Genomic DNA, 20,863 nt, shown 5'->3' with positions numbered 1-20,863 from the left:
CATTTGGATTCTGACTAAAGGGACATCCTCCCCCCTTTTTTTTTCAGAAAAGCATGTACTGCAAGGTTTTGGTGTTGGTGCAAACACTCATTTTGATAAGTCTTTCACTTCTTAGAAGTTATTGGTCTTCTTTTCTAAAATGTCTCCTACCTTTCCAACTAAGGTTTCTCCTATTCAGAAACAATGACTTAATCATTTTCCAAAGGACTTTTTTCTTCATAGCAGTCTTGATAGCCACCTAACAGAAGCTTGAAATTTAATAGTTCTTCAGTGGATCCATTGCACCCATGAGAACAATCAGTATGGACTGGTGGCTTCTCAGCCAGGTGTTTTCCAAGTGTGTAGGTACCTGAGTGGTGCCATGCAAAACAACTTCGATTCATTTGCCCACAGAGAATTCAAGTGGCATTTTGGGTAATTCATTTGTTTAGAGATGGATCCTTTCTACCCTACCTTCATCTTGACCCAAGTGTATGGTTTTAAGGCTATTTTTGGACATACGACACTAAAAAGAACTTTATCTGCCCCTGAGAATGTGACACTCCCAGGGAGTCTCAAATTGAAAATAGGCTTCAATGCATCAGCCATTTTTCATAAGTATTTAATAGGTTCAAGGAAATGACACTTCCATGTCCCACGTGGCTTTTAGGGTGTAAAGTTCACGACGGAATACATGGGAGACAATTGTTGAACTATACATTATGCAAACTGTTGTGAAAGTTAAGGATACACAACTGGCCTACTTTAAACATACACACGTACAATACTACTCCTACCCCTTAATCTGTTTAAAATATGTTCCTAGACTTTAAATTCCTCAGACCTTAGGGAAATAAAACCAAGGCCATGGCTATATAATTGCAAAGCTCCAACTGTGTCCTATTAACCCAGTCATTTCATGAACTAATTCAGGGACGATGGGTTCACAAAGCCACAGTGTGTTTAAGATTTATAATTAAATTTCAAAAATGAAAGCTCATCTTGCCTGTTTAAGAATCTATGAAGTATGTGGCTATCATACAGAATCTTATAGACAGATTCTGTTTTTTAAATCTAGCCTTTTCTTTTTATTATGATGTCAGTTTGTATTTTAAAATATGGCATTTCTTTCTAAAAAGTCCAGCTTAAAACTCAAGATATTAAAATACAAACCCTGACAGAACATGTGAGAAAGTTTCATACTTCTTTTTTTAATTTGCCTGAAAAAAAAAAGCTAAAAATACAGACAATTTCTATCTATGAATATCAACGATTTCAAAATGCCCACCAGAGAACATTATTTCTAAGTCTGGAGTAAGGAAGAGATAAAAGATTGTCCTACTCCAGGTCTTCTAGGAAACTGATTAAACACAATGGGAGCATTTCATGGGATATTCCGCTGAGAAACAAATGGGGAAGGAACTGGAAAAGGTGGGAGAGCTGTTGGACTGCAGTGTGCATTTAATCAGAAGAGAAAGCTGGAATAAGGAAGTTAGAACAAAAACATTAGAGCACTTTGCAGTCTAAGGGAGTTTCTGCAAGGCCATTCAGTGTTCTTGAGCTAAAGTCTGTCATCAGAGGATCCCCATGTCTCTCAGATTGGACCCACCTTAGCATGATCCATGATGTGCTCACTCATTGGCTGAGAACAGCCTGTGGGAGGTGTGACCTCAGTGGAAACTTAACGATGAGTTATGGATGTCAGTGACTAGAGCTCTGTAATTTCAATTTAAATGTCTTCACATACTATAAACAAGACACAGAATAATTTGGTTGATATTTAAAGAAGACGATTTCCTTATTAGTCAGCTTGCTACTATAAAATGCTGCATAACACACAACCCCCAAATCTCAGTTGAATCCAAAAACAGGTATTTATTTCTTGTTCAGGGGTCTCCAGGTGTCTTGGCTAAGCTCAGGTTCATGTCAGTTTCGTATGTGTATTATTCTAGGACCCAGGCTGAAGAGGAAAAGGCTACATAGGACATGCACTTATCTCGGCAGATGAAAACAAAATGAAAAAGAACAAACCAAACCACACAAACACATTTAAAACTTTTGCTCGCATCAGATGTGGTCACATACCATTACCAAAGTAAGTCACATGGTCCTGCCAGAAGTCAATGGGGCAAAGAAGTGTAGTCTACCTGCTGGGTTAGAAAATGCTGCACAGCCAAGTGGTAAAGGGGATGTGGTTGTGTAAATAACACGCAATAGTAAAAAGTAGAGTAAATAATATGCAATAGTAAAAAGTAGTCGTAGAACACACAACATATACACACACACACAAACACATACCCTTGTGAATGGTCATATAGATAAACTAGAAGAATATAAATATACCTATCTCATGTGGAGTCACATACCCAAATCTTGGATATAAATAAACCAGTAAAGCTGCTAAATTTTTTCTATTTTTCTTTGGCCATTCAGAATGGAAGAAGAAGACAGAAATAGTCTATGAAAAAGCATGGCTATACTAGTAACGGATGCAGGAAATCTTAGTGCAAGTGAGAAAAAGTGCATATATAGATCCACAAAATCAAAAAGTTTTAACAGCAACGTTTTCACGCCAAAGTGACTGGCCTTTTTGATGCACAGTTTTAAAGCCCACAAGACTGGCCACTTCCATCCTGTTGGCACGGACCCGATATAGGAATTTTTTAAAAATTGGACTAAGAAAACAAACATTTTCTTACAGCAGCTGCCCCAAATCAGCTCTAAATATCAGCCAACTGAGGCAGCTAAAAACTCACCAATAAAATAAAAATAAACAATGCAAAGACTTTGAGTCTTTGTTGAAAAAATTGAGGGTAGGAATTCAGATATTAATTAGGTAAAAAGGGAAGAAGTTAAGGAAAGTCTGTTTCACTATGTGGAAGCAAATAGAAGACTCCATGGAATAATCTCTGGTATAAGTCAACAGGAATAAACAACATGGGACCCAAGAAGGAAAAATGTGATGGCTGAGTTTATTCCACCACCTCACATACACACATACTCACGCAAGGAAGCTACGTAGCACACACACAAAAAGATGAAGAATGGATCCTGAAGAAAAATCTACTCCAGGAAACAAAAGAAAACTTAGTGATTACAATAAAATAACAAGTAAACAGAGCCAGCAGAACTAAGAAAACTTATTGAAGGAAAAATAACCTGAGCGAGACCCTTAAAATATGTTAAAAATAATGACTTAGAGAATAGACTTGATAAAATCACCAAGATGCAGAGGAAAAGGACATAAAAATTAAAATAATTTGAGATAAATGTAATGATATAAAAATAAAACAGATACAAAGACTATGATACTATAGAAGCAGCAGAAATCTCCTCAGATAAAAGAAGAAGAATAAAAACCCAGAATCTTTTAAATGTTTTCAAGGACATGTTTTATTTCATAAAAAAATGAATAGAGAATCATCGGTAATGAGATATACTTTATTAAATTTACTAAACGTCAAGCATTCAGAAGAGATAAACAGATTAATCTTTATGTATTTTGAAATTGTTTTATATCCCTTGGATGTTCCCTTAAGCTTTTTCCACTTTTAATTTCCTCTTTATATTTCAGCTTGCGAAGTTTCTATTGACATATCTTCAAACTCATTGATTCTTTCCTTGGCAAAGTTGAGTCTATGGGTGAGCTCTTTGAAAGCACAGTTTTCCCACCCCCCACTTCTAGAAGGTGGGTTAGAGGCCTTTAGCATTCCTCACCCACTTGAAAATAGCAAAATAGTACATAAAGATGAACTCTGTGAGCTTTAATTCAAGAAGAAAAATGGGAATCTACCAGAATAGTAAAGGACACCCCAGATCCCGGGGAGGAGAAGGTGAGCAAATGACACCATGAGGCATCTGACCGATAAAAGTAAGTGAAACCTTAGTATGTGAGAGAGACAGATAGCCTCCCTTGGTGACTCACCTTTCCACTGCAGATCCATGCAACCCAGGCCAAGGGAGAACACACTATTTCTTCCAAGTCCCTGGAGCTAACTTGGAGGGAGGCTTGGAGACACTGAGAGGGAAAGACATTGGGAAAAGCTGCAATCATTTTCCCAGACCCAGGATGGAGACAAGGATGCCATTTTTAATCCAGGCTCATACAAAGTGAGTCATTCTTTGGCAATCTGGCAACATGGCCTCACAGTCATTTTAGTGTCAGGTCAGAGACTGAAGCACTTGCTCTAGAGTAGTATAGCACTTCCACAGCTGGAATTGAGCAGCAGGGCTATAAAGCACCTCAGCAGTAGGTGCTAGAATTGTGCTTCCCCCATTGCAGGTATGGAGTGGGAGGAGAGTTGCTGCAGCTGTGGGTTCTTTTGGGCAATGAGATCTTCAGACAAGGCCAGCTTGGCAACATAGAGTCAGTCTGCATGTGTCATTATGAGGTGCCCCAGCCTGCTCCCCAGAGATTGTGGTGTAGTTGGGCCCTCCCTGCTCCATGTTCAGGTAGATTTCCAGGCATTCTGAGTGCTTGTTCAACTGGATCAGCTGCCTGAGCCACCCACCCTTCTTGTGAAGAGATTGTGGTGCAGTGGGGCTCTTTCTGATCCACACCCAGGCAGATGTCTAGGCACTTGGAGCATTCACTCTCCTGGATTGGAAAGTTAGGCCACTCACCCTTCTTCTTGCAGGGAAATTGGGGAAAGGGAGGTTTCTCAGCTTCATGTCTAGGCACACCTCTAGGTACTTGGTGACTGCCTGCTGAGCTTGTCCTTGGAGCTAGTGCTTGTGCCTGATATTGTGTGACCTGTAGATGTGCCTAGTTGATCTGGTCCCACCCATCTTGCTCCCACTCTCCAGGGTTGCGTGTTCCACAGTGGTCTGAGCCCCCAGAGAATTTTAACCAGGAAGCAACCCATCCACATTGGCTGTAGCCAGCTCTTACCCACAAGAGTCACCTACTGGCTTGGAGAATTAATGGCACAACATTCTAGGATATCTGCCGATGCAAGTACATAGCACTGGGGAAAGAGTTAAACTTCCCGACCACTGCCACTGTGGCCCCACAGGAGGCATTGAGCCTGCTCACATGCCCAATACATCACTACTACAACCAGCATTTGGATAAACAATCATAAAAAGGCTACCTATACCAAGGAATTTATACAGACACTTTGATACTGAAAATACCCAGAACCAGAGCTCTAACCCTCAGCACAGTTCAACTCTAAGGGGTGGAGAAGAGCAGCCCACCAGAGCCCACCTTGTGTAAAAGGCAATGTGGGCATGGCACCAGTCAATGAAGGTAGCACCATCATAACTCAGGAACAGATATGGAGAAGAGGTCATCTCATCCCCCATTCACCCCTCCTCAGTGCACTGTTGAAGACTCAATAGTAGCTCTTCCCATCAGGGCTTGGAAGCATGGACGAAAGAAGTCAATTCTAAGCATTCTATAGTGGTTCCACCTCCACTGAAGGTAAATGTATACTTGAGGAAAATGCTTTTCATACTTTTTTATTGCCTCTGCTTCTGCACCTACCTGCCAGCTCTTACTGTTAAATGCCAACTACTGGACTGCAGCTTGAACTGCACCACCAAACAAAATTACATTGCTACTACAGGCAACATCTGAGAAAGCCACTGCATGAAACTGCCTGCAGCCAAGGAGCCCATACAGAATGCTGGCACCCTGAAAGCACCCAGAAACTAAGCCAATTAACCATGTTTAATATACATCACAATTATATCTACAAGACAAGAAAGAGTAAAAAATCAAGAAGTCCCATCCAAACAAAAGCAAATTCAAAAAAAAAAAAAAAAAAGAGGAAACATGAGCTCTCTCAGATGAGGAATCAGTGCAATAACTCTGGCAATTCAAAAAGCCAGAGTGTTTCATTACCACCAAAAGATCCCATTAGCTTCCAAGCAATGGATCCTAATCAGAATGAAATGTCTGAAATGACAGATACAGAATTCAGAATTTGAATGGCAAAGAAACTCAGTGAGATCAAAGAGGAAGTTCAAATCCAACACAAAACAGAAAAATGATACAAGTATTGAAAGACAACACAGTTAGTAATAAAAAATGAAACATAACTTCTGGGATTAAAAAATTAACTACAAGAATTTCAAAATACAGTTGGAAGCCTTAACAACAGATTAGACCAAGCAGAAGAAATAATTTCAGAGCTTGAAGACTGTTCCTTCAAATTAACCAAGACAAAAGAAATAAAGAAAAAAATAATGTAAAAAATAAACAAAGCCTTCATAAAAAAGATTATGTAAAGGGACTAAATATATGATTTATTGGCATTCTTGATATAGAAGAAAGAAAGTAAGCCACTTGGAAAATATGTTTGAGGATATGATTTAGAAGAATATCCCCAGTCTTGCTAGAGAGATTTACATGATATAAGAAATCCAGAGACCTCCTGCAAGATACTCTACAAGACAACCATTACCAAGGCACGTAGTTGTCAGACTACCCAAGGCCATGCAAAAGAAAGAATCTTAAAGGCAGCTAAAGAAAAGGGTCATATTACCTATAAAGGGAAGCCCATCAAAGTAACAGCAAACTTCTGACAGAAACCTTGCAAGTCAGAAAAGATTGGGGAATTTTTTTTTTTTTTTTTTTTGAGATGGAGTTTTGCTCTTATTGTCCAGGCTGGAGTGCAATGGTGCCATCTTGGCTCACCACAACCTATGCCTCCTGGGTTCAAGTAATTCTTCTGCCTCAGCCTCCCGAGTAGCTGGGATTACAGGCATGTGCCACCATGCCTGATTAATTTTGTATTTTTAGTAGAGACAAGTTTTCTTATGTTGGTCACAGTGGTCTTGAACTCCCAACCTCAGGTGATCCACCAGCCTTGGCCTCCAAAAGTGCTGGGATTACAGGTGTGAGCCACCATGCCCAGCCTTGGGAACCATTTTTAGCATTCTAAAATAGAAGAAATGTCAGCCAAGAATTATATATCTTGCCAAAGTAAGCTCCTTAAACAAAGGAGAAATAAAATATTTCCCAGACAAGCAATTCCTAAGGAAATTTGTCACCATCAGACTTGCCCTACAAAAGATGATTAAGGGACTTCTAAACATGGAAATGAAAGAATGATACTTTCTACTACAAAAGCACACATACGCACATAGTCCACAGACTCTATAAAGCAACTACACAATTGAGACAGCAAAGCAACTCGCTGATAACACTATGACAGAAAAATATCCTCACACATCAACAGTAATGTCAAACAAATCCCTAACTCATTATATGAAACCAGTATCATTGTGATACCAAAATTTGGCAAATGCACAACAACAAAAAAGAAAACTATAGGTCTATACCCCTGATATAGTTGCAGAACTCCTCAACAAAATACCAGCAAACTGAATCCAACAGCACAACAAAAAGTTAATTCACCACAATCAAGTGGGCTTCATTCCTGGAATGCAAGGATGGTTCAACATATGCAAATTAATAGACATGATTCATCACATAAATATAATTAAAAGCAAAAACTATATGATCATTTTAATAGATACAGAAAAAGCATTTGATAAAATCCAACATCTCTTCATGATAAAAACCTTCAAGAAACTAGACATCAAAGGGACAAACCTCAAAATAATAAGAGCCAACTATGAGAAATCCATCGACATCATACTGAATGGGCAAAAGCTGGAAGCACTCCTTTAAGAACTGAAACAAGGCAGTGATGTCTACTCTCACCACTTCTGTTTAACATAGTACTGGAAGCCCAAGCCAGAGCCATCAGGCAACAGAAAGAAATAAAAGTCATCCAGATAGGAAAAGAGGAAGTCAAATTATCTGTCTTTGCTGCTGATATGATTCTATGCCTCGAGAATCCTAAATATTCCACCAAAAGACTCCTAGACCTGATAAACAATTTCAGCGACGTCTCAGGATATGAAATAAACATGCAAAAATCAGCAGCATTCTATATACCAATAACATTCAAGCTGAGGGTCAAATGAAGAGTGCAATCCCATTTATAATATCCAGATAAAAAATAAAATACCTAGGGATACACCTAATCAAGGAGTTAAAAGATCTCTATGAGGAGAATTACAAAAACTGTTAAAATAAATTATACATGACACAAACAAATAGAAAGGCATTCCATGCTCATGGATTGGGGGAATCAATATTACCCAAAGCAGTGTTCAAAGCAATCTACAAATTCACCTCTATTTCTATCAAACTACCAACTTCATATTGCACATAATTAGAAAATACTATTCTAAACTTCTTATATAGCAGAAAAAGATCCTGAGTAGCCAAGGCAATGTAGAACAAAAAGAACAGACCTAGAGATATCACATTATTACTTCACAGGATATCTCAAGGCTATAGTAACGAAAACAGCGTGGCACTGGCACAAAAATAGACACATTAGAACAATGGAAGAGAATAGAGACCCTTGAAAGAAAGCCACACATCCACAACAAATCTTTAACAAAGTCAACAAAAATAAACCACAAGGAAAGGACACCCTATTGAATAAATAGTGCTGGAAAAATTGGCTAACCAATATGCGGAAAAATGAAACTGGACTGTTACCTCTCACAATACAAAATGTAGCTCAAAATTAATTCAAAATGTATTAAACACTCAAATGTCAGGTGTCAAATTATAACAATTATAAAAACTCAACATTAACTCAAAATATATTAAACACTCAAATGTCAGATGTCAAATTATACAACTTCAATAGAAATCCTAGCAAATTATTCTAGGTATTGACATAGGCAAAGAATTTATGACGAAGACTCCAAAAGCAAATGCAACACTTTAAAAAAAAAAACAAAAACATAAGCAAATGGGACTTAATTTAACCAAAGAGTTTCGGCACAGCCAAAGAAACTCTCCAAAAGAGCAAGAAGACAACCTACAGAATGAGAGAAAATATTCATGAACTATGCAGCCAACCAAAGACTAATATCCAGAATCTATAAGGAACTTAAGTGAATCAACAAGAAGAAAACAAACAACTCCATCAACAGGTGGGCAAAGGGCATGAAGAGACATTTCTCAAAAGAAGACATACGAGTGGCCAACAAACATGAAAAAATGCTCAACATTACTAACATCAAAGAAGTGCAAATTAAAACCACAATAAGATATCATCTTACAACAGTCAGAATGGTAACTGTATTTAACTTTATGAGAAACAGCCAAACTATTTTCCAGAATGGCTGTATATTTTATGGTACGTTTTACCATACCATTTTACTAGCAATGTATTGTTACTAGTGTCATATGAGAAATCTAGTAGTTCTACATTTTTGTCAGCACTTGGTATTAGCAGTATGTTTTTGAAATAATTAGTCCTTCTAATAACTGCGTTTTGGTGTCTTATTATAGCCTTAAGTTTCACCAAAGGCTAGTGATGTTCAACATCTTTTCATGGCATGTCTGTCATTCCTATATCCTGTGTATAAAAATGTTCAAACTTTTGCCCTTTTTGTAGTCAAACTGGTTTTTTTTCCCCCTTACTTTTGAGCTTAAAAAATTATTTATATATTCTGGATTCAAGTCTTTTGTCAAATATGTAATTTGAAAATAATTTATCTAAATGTATGCCTTATCTTTTTGTCATTTTAACAGAGGTGTTTGCAAAGCAAAGTACTTAAATTTTGATGAAGTTTAACTTAGTGATATTTTTAGTAGATCATGCTTTTGGTGACACGTATGATAACTCATTATCTAATTTTAACAATAGATTAAAACTAGTGAGAAATACATTTTAAAACAAAAATTATAATGAAAAGTTTTTTGAAAGAAGAATGAACATATATGAATGAATATTTGTATACTATATAAATACGTATAATTGTAATGATCATGTATACATATAAATATACATACCTATATATACATAGCCACAAAATAAATTTGCTAAATAAATTGTAAGCAAAGGAAAATATTCAATACCCACTGAAATTTTGACAATTGACAGACTATATGCCTAGCTTTATAATAATAAATTTAGAAACTTGAGGGCAATAAATATTGTTTGTTTGTTTGTTTGTTTGTTTTGAGATGGAGTCTTGCTTTGTTGCCCAGGCCGGAGTGCAGTGGCACGAACTCGGCTCACTGCAACCTCTGCCTCCCAGGTTCAAGCAATTCTCCTGCCTCAACCTCCTGAGTAGCTGGGATTACCGGTGCACACCACCATGTCCAGCTAATTTTTGTATTTTTAGTAGAGATGGGGTTTCACCATGTTGGTCAGGTTGGTCTTGAAATCCTGACTGAAGTGTTCCGCCTGTCTTGGCCTCCCAAAGTGCTGGGATTACAGGAATGAGCCACTAGGCCCGGCCCAGTAAATGGTTTTCTAAGAAAACTTATACTATTAAATGTAAAGTCTAAATAATACAATAATAATGTGGAAAATGTAGTAATTAAACATATTCCTCCTGAAAAGGAAAACAATACATGGGTCATTATTAATATTTTAAAAAACCTGTAAATTTCTGCATTTTATATAATTTTAAAATGAAAAATGAGAACAAAATTTTCTAGTTAACTAAAAATAATGCAGTTATGATTGAAACCAAATCATGACAAAGTAGCAAAATGGAGGCATAAATGACTAAAAAATTTATATTATACTTAACAAAATGTGAAATAAAGACAGAAAATGTCAATTACAGTGATTGAATGAAGTTAATACTAAAAGTGAAAAAAAATCTAAATTTCCAGAAATCTACTAAAAGATTTACTAATTTGATTAATATGTCAAATAAAAATCTAGAAAGTTCCAATTATCTCAATATATTCCATAAAAGTATATAATACAACTCAAAAATACATCAATGGCATATAATAGTTTTAATAGTATTATGATAATATTTATTAAAATCATACATGAGGAATATATACTGTCTATATATGTATATATACCACACACAGTTAACTAGCATCATGATTAATATTAAAACATGAGGCACTTTCTCATTTAAATGAGAAACAAAGAAAGGACATTTGTAATAATCATTACTATTTCTAATTATTATGAAAATATAAAAGATACAGATACTGGAAGTAGAAAGAAAGAAATTATTATTTGCAAATTATGTGATTTTATATTCGAGAAGTTTTAAGAAAAGCAACGATTAGAATTAGTGAACAAATTAAGTAATGGGGCCAATCACATGATATTTAAATATAATTTTCTAATGTAATAATAACTCTTCAGTTATACAGAAAATGATTACCTTAACAATAGCAAAACTATAAATATTAATATTAATATTTCATGAATATAAAATATTAGAGAACAAATATCACAAGAAATGGACACATATTGCATAAAAGATATAAAACTCTATATAAAAACTTGGAAGAAGACAACTAATTGTAGAACAGTGTCTTATATGGCTAAATAACATATTATTGGAAAAAAGACAATTTTCCTCAAATTAACCAATACGTTCAATTTACATGGAAAATCCCAAAATGACTTTGTTTTTATTTTCTTTTAAGAATTGATAAAAATAATTTTATCTGAAAAAGTAAATATGCAAAAGTGGCTAGAAACAAACAACAGTAAAGGAAGCACAATGAATTTGGTTTACCTAATATTGAAGTATATTGAGTGAATCACAGAAAATGGTAGAACCTCCCTTCATAAAGAAAACAATAACAATTATAAATATATATTCATCTAACAAAGGAGTCCCCCCCAAAATGAAGCAAACATTGACAGAACTGAAGGCAGAAATAGAGAGTTCTACAATAATAGTTGGAGACTTCAATATCTCACTTTCAATAATGGATCTAGACTGAAGATCAATAAAGAGATTGAATATTCAAACAACATCATAAACCAACTACACCTAACAAACATGAAAAACACTCTCCCCAACAACTGCGGAACATACTTCTTCTCAAGTGCACATGGAACATTCTCTAGGATAGACACTGTATTAGGACATAAAACAAGTCTTAATAAATTTAAAGAGACTATAATCATAAAAGGTTTTATTTTCCAAGAACAATGGAATGAAGTTAAAAATCAGGAAGAGAAGGAAGCATAGATAATTTGCAAATATGTAGAAATTAAACAACATACTCAAACATGTTGAAAAAGAAATTATTAGGAATATTAGAAAAATAGTTTGAGACAATGAAAACAAAACTACAACAAACAATTGAATGTAGTAAAAGCTGTGCTAAGAGAGAAATTTATAGCTGTAAACACGTACATTAAAAAATCTAGATCTCAGATTAACAACTTAACTTCAAACCTTAAGACACTAGAAAATATAATCAAACTTAAAACTAGCAGAAGGAAAAAAATAACAAAGATCAGAGCAAAGACAAATAAAATAGAGAACAGGAAAACAACAGAGAAAATTAACAAAAATAACAATTGTCTTTTTGAAAAGTTAACAAAATTGGCAAACTTTTAGCTAGACTGACAAAGAAAAAAGAGAAAAGACTCAAATTAATAAACTCAGAAGTGGAAGTGGGGACATCGCTACCAATATTTCATAAATAAAAGAATTATAAGAGAATACTATGAATAATTGCACACCAACAGGTTAGTCTAGATAAATGGAACATAATTCTAGACATGCATAAACTACCAGCAACAAAATTTTAAAAACACATGAATTGAACTTCATAAAAATTAAAACTTTTCTGCAGTAAAGGACATTATGAATATAGTGAAAAGCAAATCTACAGAACAGAAAAAAGATTTCCATATTAAATATCTGACTTAGTTTAGTATTCAGACAATATAAATAATAGTTACAACTCAACAACAAAAAAAACTAAAACAATTTAAAAATGAGCAATGGACTTGAATAGACATTTCTCTAAAGAAAATATGCAAATTTCCCACAAGTATGTGAAAAGATATTTAACCTAATTAGTCATTAAGAAAATGAAAATGAAAACCATGAAATACCACCTCACACCCATTAGTAATCAATAATAATAATAATGGAAAATAACAAGTGTTGGCAGGAATGTGGATAAATGAAAACCATTGTACATTACTGGTAGGAATGTATAATGGTACAATTGTTGTAGAAAGTTTGGTGGTTTCTCAAAAAGTTAAGCATAGAACTGCCATATATTCCAGAAATTTCCTCCTAACTCTATACCCAAGAGAAATGAAACACAAGCCCACATAGAAATAAGAACATTAATACGAATAAGTATAGCAGCATTATTCCTAACAGCCAAATTTACAAACAACCCAAGTGTCCATTAATGCATGAATGGATTAACAAATTATGGTATATACACACAAGAAATATTATTCAGCCATAAAAATAAATTAAGTACTTATGCATGCTACAACTTGTCTAAACTTCAAAAACATTATGCCAAGTCAAAGTTTAAAGCCAAACACAAAATGTAACATAATGTCCAAGTTCTTTTAAATGATACACCTAGGATAAGCAAACTCACAACTACAGAAAGCAGACAAAGGTTGCCAGGGCTAGGGAGAGGGACTGGATGGAGTCTGATTTCAAAATAAGATTATAAATTATTTGGTGTTGAGATCAGTGGCATGTTCCAACTTTGTATTTCTCCTCCAGTTATGAGCGCCATAACTGAATTAAGGGTAAGACCTCATAAACTTCCTGAACTGAATGGAACTAAAGCCAAATTGGGCCATAAGAACTTTGTAAAAAGCTACCTTCAGACTTTAACTTATATCTTACATAAACTTTAATATACCTTTGGGGATTATATTACTTATTCACTATGTTAAGTTTAAATATACAACTTAAAACTGCTGATTCTCTTCATTTCTAACTTAAGTCAGTAAAACAAGCATATAGGGAGTGCCTGCTTTGTAGTTGGCAAGACACCTAGGGGCTGGGAAGATGAGGGAACATAGGCTGAGAATGCAACTAAGCTTAATGCATGGGAAGCACTTTCATCTCTTTGCACTAAAGGCCCTGTTCTACCTGCTTCTCTCATTTTCTTACTAATTGCTTCTGTAAGCACCATCTCAACAAATTATGTGTGCATGAATCCTCATTTCAGGCTCTGCTTCTAGTTATGCTATTTTAAGTCCCTGTACACATACGTATCCCTACACTTCTTTGCTCTTCTTTGTGCAACTAGGAGCATTGCAGGGGCACTCACTGAACAGGTACATTGTTCTCTGAGGAGCACAGCTGGGGGTGTGTGAGCGATGAAGGCAGAGACTGCTTCCTGTAGCTGCTGTTGACACAGGAGGAGAGGTTATATAGATATGGCAAATGAAGTCAAGGCTCAGAAAGCTTAATGGTCTTTTTCTGCTTTGTAACTGTGATAAATAGTGGGGATGAGATTAAAATGCATAGATGTCTAAATGCTCATTCCTAGCCTCATTCTACTGTACCTCACTGCACGCTTCAATTACAACTAATTAGAACTGACCTAAGGAATAGTGTAGGCTTAAAACCAGCCCCCAGCAGGTGTTTCCTTTAGTACAGGGCTCTGACAAAACATGTGATGATTCTTCTTGCTCCAGGGCTCATAAATCCCCGATTTCTCTCTTGCCTCTCCTCCAAAATTTACACCCCAAGTCTTCACATCATCCATGTAAAATATTTGAGCGATTTCAAATGGTTTTCCTTTGAAATATTGAAATTTACACCCAGATTCCCAGTAAACAATATGGGCAGAGTTCAGTTCAGGCACCTCTTCTCCTTGTGTCAACAGCAACTACAGGAAGCAACTTCTGCCTTCATTCCTCACACATCCCCAGCTGTTTTCCACAGAGAACAATGCACTTGTTCAATGAGTGCCCTTGCAATGCTCCGAGTTACACAAGAAGAATCCTGGCACAAAAGGCTGTCTCTGGTTCATTCCAGAATATAGGAGGAGATTATTTCTCTTGTCTATGTTTCATTCCGGAATACGGGAAGAGTTTGGCTCTTTTGCCAGACACTTCACAGTGATCCTCAGCTGCAGCCACAAATTCCAGCAGGGCAGCACTTCACAGGTTGCAAGGGTAAAGCCAAGCAGAACTATGCCTACCTTGGCTGTCCCCTGAACACAGACTGAAAATAATGATATGAATTGGCTGTGCTCACCACAGTAAAATTCTCTTTTTCTCATTTGCAAATACTCCTTCTCTCAAGTAAAATGACATTCACTTTCAGAGTAGTGCCCCTGAAAGAATTCATAAAAGGAAAAGGTTGAGTAAAGATGGACCATTGTCATCAAGGTGTACTTTCTCTTCATTCAAATGAGGAAGACAAGAAACAAATCAGGTACATTCTCATTCCTCCAGTGCAGTCCCTATAGCTTGGATTAGAAATGTTTCTTTTAAAACAAGGGGCAAAAAGATGCATTTCCACTTTTTGTCATCTAAAGCTCACAGATTACTTTTTTTTTTTTTTTTTTTTTTACTATTGACTAAGTCTCACTTGCTTTTATTTGTCAAGGGTCTTAGGAGTAGTGTATCACGGACACACCAAGCCTGCTCCTACCTCATGGTGTTTGGAACAGCTGTTCCTTCTGACTGAAATGCTCTTCCCTTCAGGCTCATTTCTCCAGAGTTAATCTTCTTACCCCCTTCAAGCCTGTGCTCAAATTTTATTTGCTCAATGAAGCCTACCGCCTTTCTATTGAATTCTGCCTCTCTGCTTCCCTCTGGCATTTAATTACTCTTCATCAGGCTCTACTGTGCACCTTCATTGGCATTCATTATTTTCTACTATGCTGTACAGATTATTTATTTTGCTTATTGTTGATTATCCATTTCTCCTACACTAACATGTAAGCTCCTAAAAGACAAACTCCCCGTTCATGTTGTTCCTTGTAGTGCATGTCAGTATGTGCTGCTCTGACACCCCCTTCGCCTCCCCCTACATCTTTATGACTAAAGAACTCATTCCCCAGCTCCTGGGAATGATGGAAGCTGACAGCTCAAGAGATTCTCTCTCTTGGATCTGCTCTCTGCATAAGAGCTTCATTTTGCCCATTATCATGCTCTTCCCCAGGAACATTCTATGTGCAGTGACTTGGGGATGCAAAGGTACAAAAACTCAAATTGGTTACCTCAATTGAGGAAAACTCTGAAGGGCATCCAAGTCCCACAACTCGGTGGTAGGTGAGCTGAGGCCTCTGCTGCAACTGCTCCATGGACCTGCTTCTCTCATCTCAGTCTTATTTCCCTTCCTTCCACAGGTGTCAATCCTAACAATATGACCCCAAAACTTCCTGCTCCTCTAATATTTATTTTGGTCTATTTCCTGAACACCTACAAGATTATCGGGCAGGACATAGCTGCCTAATAAATATTGAATGCATGAATGAATGTAAATGCAAATCAACCTCTCATACAAAACCTCTGTGTTGACAACCAACGTATCTGTGCATACCTTCTTACAGGTCAGATTGGAATTTTCCGGTGAGGCATTTTTCCACTCAACAATATTTATTAAGCATCTTATGCATCTGGTGAAGATATACCAGTGAATTAAAGGGACAAAATCTCCTCCCCATGAATCCAAGATTCTCACAGTGGAGTCAGAAAATATGCAAACAAAAACTATATAATAGGATATTGGTTAGTGCCAAGAGCCCTGAGGATGTTATAGAGTGATATTGTGGGAATGAGAGTGATATCTGAAACTGAGCAGTCAGATAGGGCCCTCTGATGAGGTGAGATCAGCTAAAACAAAAGTAAAAGGAAGGAGCGAGTCACACATATGTCTGGGTTAAGAATGTTCCATGATGAAAGACAGTTACAGCATGTGAAAAAGCCCTGGAGGAAAAATGTACTTGGTGTTTTGAGAAAAAAGCAAGAGGGGCTGGAATGGAGTGAGCAAAGTGGGGAATAGTCAGAGAATATGGGTGCATTTGGAGCAACAGCCAGTTGCCAGACCAGGCAGGGCCTGTTGAGAAGCTGGCATTTTATTGTGTGATGGGATGACTTTGAAAGGTTTTGAGTAGGGAGGGGGCATGAACAGACCTGTATTTTTAAAGGAATCCCATTCTCTAACTGCTTCTGGTAATTTGGGACATGTACCAACACCCTGCAAAGTTTCTCCATGGCATATACAGTAGTTGCTCAGTGGAAACTCACAGGACAATGTCCCTTGGTGCCACTATTCACTACTTTTGACTGTCACAGAGACCCTAAATACATTGAATTCTGAGTCACTTTTGGATCAACCCACACATTTCCAGAGCCTACCATGTGTCAGGGACAGGCCTTATTTAATCCTCATAATCTTTAGAAGTTGACATTATGATCTCTGTTTCCAGATGAGAACACTGAGATTCACAGAAGCTGAAGGACTTACCCAAGTTTGCACAGCTAGCAAGTGACACAGATATTATTGAACTCACGTCCTCTTTATATAGCTTATACTTCTTTTTTAGATGGAGTCACTCTCTGTTGCCCAGGCTGAAGTACAATGGTGTGATCTCAGCTCACTGCAGCCTCCACCCCCTGGGTTCAAACGACTCTCCTGCCTCAGTCTCCTGAGTAACTGGGATTACAGGTGCCCACCACAACACCCAGCTGATTTTTGAATTTTTACTAGAGACGAGGTTTCACTGTGTCGGCCAGGCTGGTCTTGAACTCCTGACCGCAAATGATCCACCTGCCTCGGCCTCCCAAAGTGCTGGGATTACAAGGGTGAGCCATCACGCCTGCCCATATCTTATACTTTTTATACAAAACTTGCCACATGTATTCGCTCTCCTCTTTTATAGTCTGAGATGGAGTAGAAGGTAATAAGAGAAATGACCATTCATTGTGCACAGTGTTAAGAAACTTAGACACAGCATTTGAATTGGCCCCCAAACAACTTTATGAGTAGGTATTATGGTCCCCATTTTATAGATGAAGACATTGTGATATAAAACTATGTATTCAATGTGTGGTATATTGACTGGCATCATCAGTACCACCTGGGAGCTTGTTAAAAATGAAGAATCTGGAGTCTCAACCTATAAAACAGAAATGATAACAGCTTCTTTATACATTAGTGCTTCCACTTTTCATTGTATCACTAAACAAGAAATTTACGTTCTCTTTACAAATGCAGATTACAATTCAGGTCTACTAACATTTTATTACCCAAAGCAGGTCACCCAGCCAAGCCCAGCATCAATGCCTGGACACATTCTTTGCCCACAGTAAAAGAGAAAGTAGAGAATAGTTGCTAAATGCTAAAAACAAACTGTCACAAAGGTTATTAATGAATTGTAGCCATTTTCTTTAATCAGCTTTCTTAATGCATAATAAAGGTCTTTGCAACTATTTTGTGGGTATTCTACTAAATTTAACTGTTTATCAAAGGATCATTTTTTAAACATGTGCAATGCTATCTCCAGAAGAAATTCTGACAGGTACAATTTTCTATATCTCCTATCCCCAGACAGGCCTTAGCATAAAATGGCACCTCAGACAGCTGCCTGGATGGACCACCCATTAATCCAGCTCTGTTCCTATTCTAAGGGAAGATTAAAGGCTCTTGGCCAATAGATTAATGATTGTGCATTAAATCAGTTGGACTCCTAGCCTCCCTTTCTTTCTATGAGGTGTGTTAACTTTTAGAAAATATATTGAACTAGAAACTATTCCCAGTCCAGAAACTGAATATTACCAGAATAATGAAAACCCTCCCCCAAGTCTCTCTTTCTGTCACTGTGCCCCAAAAAAGGTGTCACTATCTTTACTCTGGTTAACACAGATTGGTTTTGCCTTTTTCTGTGCTTTAGATAAAAGGAGTCACGGACTATGTGCTCTTGTCTTACTTCTTTCACTTAACATGCTTCTGAAATTCATCTGTATTTTTGCATATAGTTGTGGATCATTACTTCTCATTCCATATAGCATTAATTTATCTATATATTTTATATAAATATGGACAATTTGGAAACTTCTACTAGATTTTAGCCACTAGGACCAGTGCTTCTGTGAATATTCTACTATATCTTTTGTTGAACTTATGGACACATTTCCTCTGGGTATACACTTAAAAGTAGAATTGCTGGGTGTAGGATTTGCATATGTTCAGCATTAGTAGATTCTTCCAGCTTGTTTTAAGAGTCTATTTTTGAGTTTAATAAGAGGGTGATGTAGACTTAGTCATAGGTACATGTGGCTACATTTCGCTTATAACTTTGTGATTTTCCACTTTAACTTAACAAGTCTATTTATCTCTGGGCCTAAGCTATTCTTCAGTTGCAAATTAGGCAGTTTTGAAAGTTTCTCTAACTTCTTCTTCTCCCTGGGGCTCTATCCAGTGTATTACTCACAGATTGGTAAGAGATGAAGGTCCTTGCCACCAACATTATCATGCATAGAGAAAGTTCCTAACACACAATCACCCAGTATTCCTCTAAGAATTGATAATGTGTCTGGAAAATTACTATTCTTTTAGGGACCCAATGATGCTGTAGAGAGGGCCAAGCCTTGTTCAAGGCTTGTGCTAATGACATGAGTCTCTGCCAGGGGAATAGAGGTACTGCCTCCTTCCTGATATTTGCATACTCCTCTTTGTCGAGGGAGATAGTCTTAGGCATTAGGATATGGAGGAAAACAGAGCCTTTGGAGGAAGGAGCTAGATAAAGAGAAAGATACCCTATTCCTATCTAAAACCCCTATTTCACCATTCCTTAAGGCTCCAAGATAAAGTACCTGCCAACTTTGCTGAGAGTCTAAGTTTTTTGTTTTGTTTTTTGTTTTTGCTTTTTTCTCAATGTCTCTCATCAGTTACAAATTATAGATTTATCCAAGACAATCTAGAATAGAGAGAGAACAAATACTAAGTGAGGGGTCACCCTTCAAAGGGCATTAGCTGTCAGATGAAGGTTACCAATGGAAATAAAAGACAAGACACACAGAGGAAAACATCATCACAGCACCTTATATCAGGTTGAGTTTTTACGCCCTTTTCTTGCTGTCTGTTTTTGTTTCTATGTGAGTACAAAAGCCATTTAGAGAGCTTCTTCACAGAGCATCCACTATGATAGAGAAGATGTAGAAAATATTCAGGAAACAGGATGTAAATAAAATATAAATTATGAAGCAGAGTGATTCATAAGACTATAAGAAAGCGAGTGTTTTTGACCTTACAAATTATTTCAACAGAGAGGTAGCAAATTTGGTATTGAAATAGCCCACAGACATAGCTATATCTTGAAGTATATGTTTAAAAACATGTGTTTAAATAAACATTTAAGTGTGCCTTTTAATACAGCTATTTTATTATGCATGGCAACTGGATTCTCTAGGAGTAGTGGTCAGGACTCCAGAAGGAATTAGTTGCACACTCAAGTGGGGAAATTGAGGACAGTTAAAGGAACATGTTTACAAGGTGGTGGGCGTGATGAAGAGAAACAAGGAATTGTGAAGCCTCTGAAGCTAGCAATAGTGAGGGGCTCTTTATCATTCCTAAGATGGAATGGGCTACGGGAGGAAGAAACAACTAGCACCTAGGAGCTGTGGCTGAAGGTAAAGAATCTCAGCCAACTTGCAGTAACCTGGCACAGGGGGAGCCAAATTGCACTTTGCTCCCTCCCTCCAATCTCCTATTGGGTGGATCCACCTGAAAGCCAGGAGGCATGGGGCCCACTGATTCAGACAATGAAGATCTTCCTTGACCTCAGGTGAAAAACAGAGAGATCGGCAAAGAGGAGATCCATCCTATGAATAGTCACATTTCTCAAGAAATGAAACAAAGTTCTTCAGGTAGATCATGTTTTTTAAAAAGCATACCTATTTTACTGTTATTATTTAATGTTCATTAAGCACTTCTGGCTCATTAAGCATTCATTAATTAGGATCTAATTCTGCATGCTCCTTTTCCCAGCTATAAAAATCAGCAGGTTTTTTTTTTTTTTTTTTCAGCTGCTTTTATCTGACTAAAATAATGGGTTCTTTTTTCAACAAACGGGTAGAGGGTTATATAAAAACTCTGAAAAAACACTGACAATCAG

The sequence above is a fragment of the Macaca fascicularis genome, chromosome 10, assembly GCF_037993035.2.
Source record: "Macaca fascicularis isolate 582-1 chromosome 10, T2T-MFA8v1.1".
In the NCBI taxonomy this organism is placed as follows: domain Eukaryota; kingdom Metazoa; phylum Chordata; class Mammalia; order Primates; family Cercopithecidae; genus Macaca; species Macaca fascicularis.
Note: the sequence above shows the minus strand (reverse complement) of the source record.